This window comes from Anomaloglossus baeobatrachus, chromosome 10 (assembly GCF_048569485.1).
Source record: "Anomaloglossus baeobatrachus isolate aAnoBae1 chromosome 10, aAnoBae1.hap1, whole genome shotgun sequence".
In the NCBI taxonomy this organism is placed as follows: domain Eukaryota; kingdom Metazoa; phylum Chordata; class Amphibia; order Anura; family Aromobatidae; genus Anomaloglossus; species Anomaloglossus baeobatrachus.
The window spans coordinates 123,280,042-123,292,423 of record NC_134362.1 but is presented as its reverse complement, the minus strand read 5'-3'; the positions used below and the strand labels follow the sequence as shown (position 1 = coordinate 123,292,423).

The 12,382-nt window shown below is 42.4% G+C and overlaps 1 pseudogene; it reads left to right on the top strand.

Moving 5' to 3' along the window:
- Window positions 1-10,723: 10,723 nt before the first annotated feature.
- LOC142255493 (U2 spliceosomal RNA) lies at window positions 10,724-10,930 on the top strand (annotated as a pseudogene).
- Window positions 10,931-12,382: the final 1,452 nt, after the last annotated feature.

Here is a 12,382-nt window from a genome sequence, read left to right as displayed (position 1 = left end):
CTGCAAATTATTTTTCTACCCTTGATCTCACTAGTCGCTATTGGCAAGTGTCCGTTGCTGAGGCAGACCGGGAGAAGACCGCCTTTGCCACCCCGATGGGTCTCTGCGAGTTCAAAAGCATGCCCTTCGAGCTGTGCAATTTGCCAGGAACCTTCCAGAGGCTGATGGAATGCTGCTTGGGACACCGAAACTTTGAAACGGTACTGCTATACCTTTATGATGTTATTGTTTATTCTAAAGCAAACAAGATTTTAGGGTGTATAAAAAGGGAGATTAGATCCGGTGATCCCAACGTATTGTTACCCCTCTATAAATCACTTGTAAGGCCACATCTGGAATATGGGGTAAAGTCCTGAGCAGGTTGATAACCATTGGTTTGAGCATGGTAGGGTGTAGTGCGCATCTTCCTGCATCGGTAAAAGCTGCAGAAGTCCTTGAAGATTTCCGCTTCAAAGGCTGTGCCTTGATCTGTGAGGACTCTCTCTGAGTAGCCATGAGGTCTGCATAAGTGTGCTTGGAAGACCTTCGCTGCAGTATGGGCCATTAGATCTTTGACTTGTACCACAACCATAAATCTCGAGTAGTTGTCTACCATCGTAAGTGCATACGTGAGCTCGCCTCGATATTCTGCAACAAAACTCCCTTTTTCGATTTCAGTTTCAGCAAACACTCCTCTTCCTGTAGAAAATATTTATCATTACCTAAGACAGTCATTCTAATGCATGACAATATTAAGGCAATTTAGTTAAAACTTGTTTTAACTCACCTTTAAGGGGATTGATGTATTTCATGGTCAATCCAGGTTTGTCAGTGATGGCACTGACATAATGTATGGCGTCTTTTTCGGGCGTTATCCTTTGCCTTTTCATTGTGAAAATCCAGTTGCCTATATCAAAGCAAATTCTACTACTTGTAAAGTATGCAGAAAATGAAATGTAGAACATATAACATCAACTGCTTAGGAACGCATCATAGGTTAGTACTTAAAAGGATATTGTCATGTTCTAGTCATAATGCAAGCTGGACATTTTTCATGTTACCCTGTAATCGCCGGCCTGTTCTAATGCTCACAAGCCAAGATATAGGCTCAGCTGCTAAGGCTTCCCTCTGCCTTCTGAATGAAACTTGAATATGTCTGGGTCACTGTGTATATAGCAGGTGCTCAGAAAAAATAAGAGTCAATTCAATAGAAATAGCTCTGGCACACTATAGTGATCAATAACGTAAGAAAAGAACTCTTGGAATGCTGAAAATTCTTTATTTGTGCAAAAGGATAATTCATCCAACGTTTCGACCTTGTTTTTAGGTCTTTATCAAGGATAAAGTTATCTAAGATCATAAAGGGTTACAAAACCATATAAACACGTAATTAGTACATAGTACAACATAACAGTACAATATATTGCTAGTTGAGAGTACAATGGGTCAAATGACCATGATGCACATACAAAAAATTTTTCCAAAGCCATAGTGAAAACATTTGTACTGAGGAAAGAAAATTTCCACATGATCTATCTGGAGAAACATTCTGGATCAAACAACCAAAAATAGTCAAGCAGGTAAATACACACCTATATGGATAACAGGATGATATGTGTTCAATTGTATAGCGTCATTGCCATTAAGGTACAAATGGAAAACTTGCAATCCTATATAGTGAAGGAAATGAACACATATCATATCAAAGAACACAGGAACATGGGTGTGAGAAAAACCTCAATGTTTATACTTTGTTCTTTATAATGGTGTGAACATGTATATGTCTCAGTACCTTATGCACTTGAGAATTCTAGTGAGTAGATCATGAAAGCCTATTTCAGAACTGGAATCGGTAAATAATTGTAGGTGGAATCTAAATGAAAAGATGGTACAAGTGTTATCATGACACGTGGGCTATAACACAATGGACCGTGTGACAAAGAAGAAAGGAGAGAAAGAAGAGGAAGAAAATGCAACTACCTGTAACATTACGTGATAGTCACTGGTAAGTATCACTTGACAATTCAAGTGAAAAAGGATTCCTTTATTAAAGGGTTCTCAGTCGCCTCAGGATCATGAAATACTAGGGTAAATGATATGAGAATGGGTAAGAAGCACCACTAAAGGAAATATGAGATGCAGGACATATATCTATAAACCCCTGAACTACATGATAGAAACAAAAAGAAGAAAAAAGAAAAAAAAGAAGAAAGAAGAAGAACACATAGAATGCGGAAAGAGAATGGGTACAACTACCTGAGTTACTGCAGGGAGGCCCCTGGTTGGTATTGTGAGGGTTAGTGGAATTCCTTCACTGAAGGGTTCTCAGTTGCCTCAGGTTCGTGAAAAATGCTATAGACAAATAATGCCCGGAGAAAAGGGGTTCATATACAGCGAATAATGGTAATACAAGGTACATGTGTCACATGTAATAGTATATATATATATATTGTACTAAGCTCTACACCAGAAATAGAAAGTAGTCCCTCTGCCTTCTGTCTAGGTGCCCTGAGTTATGTCCTGTAAACTGTCACAGGGACCCAGACACACATGTGTAGTAGGGGAATATCCCTGCTGAGATGCCAGTGCTAGAGCACTCGTTTGCTGTGGAGTTGAACGCTATGTGAGCAGTTCTTACCTTCAATGAGCAGAAGTCTCTTTTTTCAGATTTCAATATCTCTGTGGGTATCTGGCAGAAATATGGAATACTCTTTACTGCTAAGACCCTGTACACCACTCCCACTAAAGGGGGCTTTACACGCTGCGACATCGCTAATGCGGAGTCGTTGGGGTCACGGAATTTGTGACGCACATCCGGCCGCATTAGCGATGTTGCTGCGTGTGACACCGATGAGCGATTTTGCATCGCTGCAAAAACGTGCAAAATCGCTCATCGGTGACATGGGTCTCCATTCTCGATTATCGTTACTGCAGCAGTAACGATGTAGTTCGTCGCTCCTGCGGCAGCACACATCGCTCCGTGTGACACCGCAGAAACGAGGAACCTCTCCTTACCTGCCTCCCAGCCGCTATGAGGAAGGAAGGAGGTGGGCGGGATGTTCCGGCCACTCATCTCCGCCCCTCCGCTGCTATTGGGCGGTCGCTCAGTGACGTCGCTGTGACGCCGCACGGACCGCCCCCTTAGAAAGGAGGCGGTTCGCCGGTCACAGCGACGTCGCCGGGCAGGTAAGTATGTGTGACGGGTCTGGTCGGTGTTGTGCAGCATGGGCAGCGATTTGCCCGTGTCGCGCAACAGATGGGGGCGGGTATCCACACTAGCGATATCGGGACCGATATCGCAGTGTGTAAAGTAGCCTTTAATAAACTGTGTAAAGGATTTTAAGTAAAAATCCACAATAAACCAGCGCTAGATGGGTTTTTATAATTTTATTAATAGACCACAAATAAAAAATTTTTTGCTATCCTTGTTTCAAGACAGAGTATTTGATAATATACAATACACTGATTATTACTAAAACCAAGGACCACATAAAACAAGGACCACATAAAATAAAAAATGAAAGTAATGAGAATAAAATTCTTTTGTATAACCAATTAACTTCGAGGTGATACAATATTCACATTGATTTAGTTTTACCAGTCTAATGTAATGCCCCGGCCGGTGGCATATATTTTGTTTGGTTAATAATTTAGACTTATACAATGAAAGATGTACTATACCACCCCTGGCTAACTTACAAGTTTTAAGTTGTACAATATAAGTTTGCGACGTTATATTCATATATAGGAAGGCAAACAATATTGGCAATTTAGTGGCACCCACCATACGTAATCTTACAGCACCTAATAAGGGAGGATTATTTGGCCTGAAAGGTTTTTTTCCATGCAAAAGCTGTATAGTATGTAAGAATACAAAAAATATTTCACGGAAATCCTTCTTACAGGGGCAGTCAGAAGTCATGATTAGAGAATTTATTACATGTCAATCAAAGGGAGTAGTATATTGCATTCAATGTCCCTGTCAGAAAAAATACATTGGGAGAACTATTAGACCCCTATGGAAAAGGGTGGGTGAGCACATTAGAAGTGTTAAAAATAAATGTACTAAGCACCCCCTATCCAGACATTATGTGTTAAAACATGGAGGGTCCTTTAAAGGATCCCAAGTATGGGGCGTACAAAAAATAACTAAGGATTGGAGAGGTGGCGATTTCATTAAAAAAATGTCACGAGCAGAAAGCCAATGGATTTTTGAATTGAACACCTTGAAACCATATGGACTCAATAATGATATAGAACTGTTTGCTTTTAATTAATTTATATTTTTATAGGTAGAGGAGTAATAGGTACTGATAATAATACGGAGAGAAGGAAAAAAAAAAAAAAAAAAAAAAAAAGCGATTGTCATGGAGATATATGTGTATATATGCATAATATATATTAAAATTGGTGCTTCACTTGCCCAAGGTTGATGTAGATATAAGGGGCTTTTCATATTATAGCAAATTTATATTACACCTTTATGATGTCCTTTTGTTAAATTTATTGTTGAAAAAAAGCATATGCATATATACACATTGTCTTCCCAGTATATGATGATACAAGCAAGGCTATATATAGGTCTTTTTAGAAAAACCTTTAGAAAAACCTTTGCACATAATTATATTATATGGCTATTATGAACGGTCTTTCACAAATTGATATATGTAGTGGTCATTGAATGTTGGTTGAATTTAAACATTGTTTAATTTTATGCAAATTATAACCAATTAAATATATGCATAAATAGTGCTCTAGGCAACAGCTGAGTTATCCTTGAGGAAGGGGGCCGTTACACGCCCCCGAAATGCGCGTCGGATCAGGACTCTGTTTTTGCCTACCTCACCTGTGCGGTGATAACCTGCCAAGTAATCTCTCCCTCGTGTGGAATCAACCGGCTTCCACTGGACACGGTACGGATTGCCTGCTGGAGAGGTTGAGAGGTTACCGCTGACATTTCCTTTGTCTGCAACCAGGATACATTGGTACCTCCAGCGGTTCTGCATTGCTCGTTTGGAAGCGGATCGGAGCCTTGTGTGGTGCTAACCTGCCAAGCAACTTCCTCCTGTGTGGAATCAGTCAGCTGACACTGGATACGGTCTGGACTGCCCGCTGGAGAGGCTGAGTAGTTACCGCTGATCTTATTGTTGTCCGCAGCCAACATCTTGGTGCTTTCAGTGGCTTCTTACTGATTGATTTCGAAAGTACATTTGGGAGAATACGGGACCGGCTGGTTTGTGGCCTTGTGAAGTGTTATAAAGGCTCTGTAAAGAGGGATGTCGGTAACCATACATCTCCCCCAGAGCCAGCACTAGTCGCGGCCACTGGCCTCAAAACGTCCGCTCTGGAAGTCTAACAGGTCAATCCTGTACATAGCGGTTCCAGCCTAATCAACGGAGAAATCCGGGGTGTTTTTTGCGGTCAAGTTGTTGTGAGGTTTATTCCCCCAGGCCCTGGGGGCGAATATAACGTCGCAAACTTATATTGTACAACTTAAAACTTGTAAGTTAGCCAGGGGTGGTATAGTACATCTTTCATTGTATAAGTCTAAATTATTAACCAAACAAAATATATGCCACCGGCCGGGGCATTACATTAGACTGGTAAAACTAAATCAATGTGAATATTGTATCACCTCGAAGTTAATTGGTTATACAAAAGAATTTTATTCTCATTACTTTCATTTTTTATTTTATGTGGTCCTTGTTTTATGTGGTCCTTGGTTTTAGTAATAATCAGTGTATTGTATATTATCAAATACTCTGTCTTGAAACAAGGATAGCAAAAATTTTTTTATTTGTGGTCTATTAATAAAATTATAAAAACCCATCTAGCGCTGGTTTATTGTGGATTTTTACTTAAAATCCTTTACACAGTTTATTAAAGGCTACTTTACACACTGCGATATCGGTCCCGATATCGCTAGTGTGGATACCCGCCCCCATCTGTTGCGCGACACGGGCAAATCGCTGCCCATGCTGCACAACACCGACCAGACCCGTCACACATACTTACCTGCCCGGCGACGTCGCTGTGACCGGCGAACCGCCTCCTTTCTAAGGGGGCGGTCCGTGCGGCGTCACAGCGACGTCACTGAGCGACCGCCCAATAGCAGCGGAGGGGCGGAGATGAGTGGCCGGAACATCCCGCCCACCTCCTTCCTTCCTCATAGCGGCTGGGAGGCAGGTAAGGAGAGGTTCCTCGTTTCTGCGGTGTCACACGGAGCGATGTGTGCTGCCGCAGGAGCGACGAACTACATCGTTACTGCTGCAGTAACGATAATCGAGAATGGAGACCCATGTCACCGATGAGCGATTTTGCACGTTTTTGCAACGATGCAAAATCGCTCATCGGTGTCACACGCAGCAACATCGCTAATGCGGCCGGATGTGCGTCACAAATTCCGTGACCCCAACGACTCCGCATTAGCGATGTCGCAGCGTGTAAAGCCCCCTTTAGTGGGAGTGGTGTACAGGGTCTTAGCAGTAAAGAGTATTCCATATTTCTGCCAGATACCCACAGAGATATTGAAATCTGAAAAAAGAGACTTCTGCTCATTGAAGGTAAGAACTGCTCACATAGCGTTCAACTCCACAGCAAACGAGTGCTCTAGCACTGGCATCTCAGCAGGGATATTCCCCTACTACACATGTGTGTCTGGGTCGCTGTGACAGTTTACAGGACATAACTCAGGGCACCTAGACAGAAGGCAGAGGGACTACTTTCTATTTCTGGTGTAGAGCTTAGTACAATATATATATATATACTATTACATGTGACACATGTACCTTGTATTACCATTATTCGCTGTATATGAACCCCTTTTCTCCGGATATTATTTGTCTATAGCATTTTTCACGAACCTGAGGCAACTGAGAACCCTTCAGTGAAGGAATTCCACTAACCCTCACAATACCAACCAGGGGCCTCCCTGCAGTAACTCAGGTAGTTGTACCCATTCTCTTTCCGCATTCTATGTGTTCTTCTTCTTTCTTCTTTTTTTTCTTTTTTCTTCTTTTTATTTCTATCATGTAGTTCAGGGGTTTATAGATATATGTCCTGCATCTCATATTTCCTTTAGTGGTGCTTCTTACCCATTCTCATATCATTTACCCTAGTATTTCATGATCCTGAGGCGACTGAGAACCCTTTAATAAAGGAATCCTTTTTCACTTGAATTGTCAAGTGATACTTACCAGTGACTATCACGTAATGTTACAGGTAGTTGCATTTTCTTCCTCTTCTTTCTCTCCTTTCTTCTTTGTCACACGGTCCATTGTGTTATAGCCCACGTGTCATGATAACACTTGTACCATCTTTTCATTTAGATTCCACCTACAATTATTTACCGATTCCAGTTCTGAAATAGGCTTTCATCATCTACTCACTAGAATTCTCAAGTGCATAAGGTACTGAGACATATACATGTTCACACCATTATAAAGAACAAAGTATAAACATTGAGGTTTTTCTCACACCCATGTTCCTGTGTTCTTTGATATGATATGTGTTCATTTCCTTCACTATATAGGATTGCAAGTTTTCCATTTGTACCTTAATGGCAATTACGCTATACAATTGAACACATATCATCCTGTTATCCATATAGGTGTGTATTTACCTGCTTGACTATTTTTGGTTGTTTGATCCAGAATGTTTCTCCAGATAGGTCATGTGGAAATTTTCTTTCCTCAGTACAAATGTTTTCACTATGGCTTTGGAAAAATTTTTTGTATGTGCATCATGGTCATTTGACCCATTGTACTCTCAAGTAGCAATATATTGTACTGTTATGTTGTACTATGTACTAATTACGTGTTTATATGGTTTTGTAACCCTTTATGATCTTAGATAACTTTATCCTTGATAAAGACCTAAAAACAAGGTCGAAACGTTGGATGAATTATCCTTTTGCACAAATAAAGAATTTTCAGCATTCCAAGAGTTCTTTTCTTACGTTATTGATCACTATAGTGTGCCAGAGCTATTTCTATTGAATTGACTCTTATTTTTTCTGAGCACCTGCTATATACACAGTGAGCCAGACATATTCAAGTTTCATTCAGAAGGCAGAGGGAAGCCTTAGCAGCTGAGCCTATATCTTGGCTTGTGAGCATTAGAACAGGCCGGCGATTACAGGGTAACATGAAAAATGTCCAGCTTGCATTATGACTAGAACATGACAATATCCTTTTAAGTACTAACCTATGATGCGTTCCTAAGCAGTTGATGTTATATGTTCTACATTTCATTTTCTGCATACTTTACAAGTAGTAGAATTTGCTTTGATATAGGCAACTGGATTTTCACAATGAAAAGGCAAAGGATAACGCCCGAAAAAGACGCCATACATTATGTCAGTGCCATCACTGACAAACCTGGATTGACCATGAAATACATCAATCCCCTTAAAGGTGAGTTAAAACAAGTTTTAACTAAATTGCCTTAATATTGTCATGCATTAGAATGACTGTCTTAGGTAATGATAAATATTTTCTACAGGAAGAGGAGTGTTTGCTGAAACTGAAATCGAAAAAGGGAGTTTTGTTGCAGAATATCGAGGCGAGCTCACGTATGCACTTACGATGGTAGACAACTACTCGAGATTTATGGTTGTGGTACAAGTCAAAGATCTAATGGCCCATACTGCAGCGAAGGTCTTCCAAGCACACTTATGCAGACCTCATGGCTACTCAGAGAGAGTCCTCACAGATCAAGGCACTGCCTTTGAAGCGGAAATCTTCAAGGACTTCTGCAGCTTTTACCGATGCAGGAAGATGCGCACTACACCCTACCATGCTCAAACCAATGGTTATCAACCTGCTCAGGACTTTACCCCATATTCCAGATGTGGCCTTACAAGTGATTTATAGAGGGTTAACAATACGTTGGGATCACCGGATCTAATCTCCCTTTTTATACACCCTAAAATCTTGTTTGCTTTAGAATAAACAATAAAATCATAAAGGTATAGCAGTACCGTTTCAAAGTTTCGGTGTCCCAAGCAGCATTCCATCAGCCTCTGGAAGGTTCCTGGCAAATTGCACAGCTCGAAGGGCATGCTTTTGAACTCGCAGAGACCCATCGGGGTGGCAAAGGCGGTCTTCTCCCGGTCTGCCTCAGCAACGGACACTTGCCAATAGCGACTAGTGAGATCAAGGGTAGAAAAATAATTTGCAGTTCTCAATGCAGCTAGCTATTCCTCAATACAGGGGAGTGGTGCTGTCCTTCTTCTTTAACAGGACCAACGGAGCTGCCCAGAGGCTACAACTGTCACGGATAACCCCAGCCTCCTTCATGTTGCTCAACATGTCCTTGGTACACTGGTAATGTGCAGGTAGTTTTGGCTTATATCTCTCTTTGATGGGTGGGTGTGCACTTGTGGGGATGTAGTGTTTGACCCCTTTTATTCTTCAAAAGTCTAGCGGATGTTTGCTGAAGACTTGCTCGTATTCTTGCACTAGCCTGTAGACCCCCTTCTTGTGATGTGAAGGTGTGGAGTCAGTGCCTACGTGTAATTCCTTACACCACTCCTCTGGCTGACTTGGTGAGCTGTCACTGAATGGGTGGGCTGAAGCAATGGTGGATGCTGCTGTTTGGATAGCATGTGTATCTACTGAGAACAGCTTATCAATGGTGGCAAATCGGAGCAGCTTAATCTCTTGCTCTCCGCAGTTCAACACTCTCATGGGCACTCTTCCCTTCCATATTAATGAATAAAACTATGATGTAAATAGCATATAGATACCCCACAAATGCAGATAAAAGTAGGTTATGGGAAAAGGGGGAAGAGAGAAACAGGAAAATAGTGGAATAAAGTATACCTTCCAGGTGGGAGAGGAAATGGCAGCACAGCCAGTGGAGGTGAAGCAAGGGGAGCCTGCAACTAAAGAGTTGAGAGCGTTATCACATGGTGACTGAGCCTGATTGTAACGGGAGCATAGAGGTGCCGATCCTGTCTTACCTGCGTTGGTGTAGAAGTGGGTGTCCTGTGGTGGAGTCAGCTGTGTGCAGTGGTGGCCGTGGGTTCTTTTATGTGCGACCGTAGTAATAGCTGCGCCCACTTCCTGTATGGGAGTGGAATGCAGTGAGGCTAATGGAACGCACGCCTGCGCATTTGTGTTTAACGTCGCGCATGTGCAGAACGGAGAAAAGGCTGCGCTCACTTCCTAATGAAAGGGAGTGAGACGCAGCTGGGAAGGGAAGGGAAAAGATTAGGGTTTGGGGATGATGAAAGGGCTTTCTACGGGCAAGGATGGCAAAGGGTGGCAGTGACGGAAAGTCAGGCAGCCTGTCCTGTCCTGTCCTGTCCGTCCGTCTTTTTGTATCATGAATTGGAAAGACTGCAAGGGGGAGGGGAGGTGCTTGGAGGAGGAGGAGTTATTCAGATTAATTGCAGTGGGCGGCGGCTGCAAAAAGCATCATTCTTCTTGTTTTTGCTCTGCAAAACAGCCTTTTCAAGGGTTGGCTTGGGTGACAAAATGTCTTCTGTAGGCGTGGGTTTGTCTCCCTCTCCCTAAGATGTGTCCGGTATAGGCCAGGGTGCCACTCAAGGCCGTAACCAATTCGGGTTATAGCTTCTCGGCCTTTTGGCTAAGATCAAGTGTAGTTTCGGAGGACGCTACCTTGGTCGGTACTGGAAGGTGCCTGGGATTGCACGTCTGCCGGCCTTGAGGAAGTGTGTGCGCCTTCTGGTGACACATAGCCCTCTTGTGCCTGGACGGTTCCCAGGCAACGGGAGGCGATCACCTTTGTTATTTTGAAGTCCTACTGATAAACAGAAAAAAAAAAAAAATAAATCTGTTCTTATCAGTTTAATATCTGATACGTCCCCTCTCTGGGGACCATATATTAAATGGATTTTTAGAACAAGGAGATGGAAAAAATCTTGCTCTGTCCACTCCACGCATTGACCTGGTATTGCAGTACCTCCAGGACCGGTGCACCCCTTCTTAACCCAGTTTCCAAAAGCAGAACTCAATTCACCTGATTCAAATGAGCCCCATTAGTGAATTGAAAGAAAGCAAAAACTTTATATGCACCTCAATTTGGCCAATTCACTTTTCACACTTTCACCCTTTTTTTTATCTTTCACACCTTTTACTTGCTTTATTGATGCAAAAGCTGTGCCAAATAGCAAACTCATCTCCACTCAACTTGACCAACTCTGCTATGTCCCGTGCAGTATCTTATTCTCAGTCTTATCTAGATCATTTGCAATTGAATAGAATAGATCCCTTTTGGACACATTGGATTCAGCTGCTGCAGTGACTGCAGGTGTTAGAAGATGCAGACTTGGCATCAGGTGCTGTCTATCAGATTCCACTCCAATTAAAGCTTCCATTGTTTTTCGGTGTTTTCTTTGAGCAATGATGATGTCTTTAGTGATCTGTTGGCTCCCTCTCCTGGAGGAAGAGTTTGCTTGCTCTTGGACTTTCAAAAAGAGAGGTCATGATAGACATTTAGCTTCTGAGCCCAATTGGGGACAGTCATGGGTGATGAATGTTTTGCAACCTGCTGCGAAGCCTGATACCGCAATATAAGGAACGTCAAATACTAAGAATGGGCGGCCTATGAAAGAATTAGTACTTTCATTAAGCATACTTAAACGGCTAATTGGGAATAGACAAACTGTAAAAAGCCCTCTGAGAAAGCCCCTCTCTAACCTTTGTTAGTAAGCTTTTCTGTAGTCTGCCTGTTGATGTATTTTCCGTTTGAACAGTGCACAACATGAAGTGACGGAACACTGGCTTGTCACAATGTCCCCCGCTGACATCACGATAGCGCTGCTGCCTAGAAAGCCAGCTGCGCAGCAGAAGTTGCTCTTTGGGTGGGATGGTGGGCTAATGTATCTATTCCTGCTTGGTGTGAGTTTGACATGATCTAGAGCAACGAGTTCCAGCGGCTAGCGGTTGATTATTGGCTGTAATGGGGCTTTCTGGCTGGTGCCAGCCTTTCTTCTTAGCACACAGGAACCACAATCCCTACACCATGCTTCGATGGATTCTCTCATCCCAGCCCAGTAAAACTACATATTTCACACAGTTCTAAGCAGCCCATGGGCATTCACCTGGATTAAAACCCATAACAGCTCATAGACCAAACAATCAATCTACCACTGGACCAAAGACAGGAAGCTAAATCCACTGCCTGCGGTAACTAACTTAATCCTATAGTCTACTCACACAACAAACCCAAGAGAAAGGAAAAAAACATGGCTTCGATTATCCATCCAATGAAAACGCATAACCATTGTGAGCCATTGGACAATGCAATTGCACACATGGTGACATGGTGCACGGCCCAATGAATCAAGTCTGTACTTCATATTCACGGTTTAAGCCCTTGGGTTCTAATGTGTCCAGAGTACATATCCAGAAAGATTCCCTTTCTTTGTGCTAAG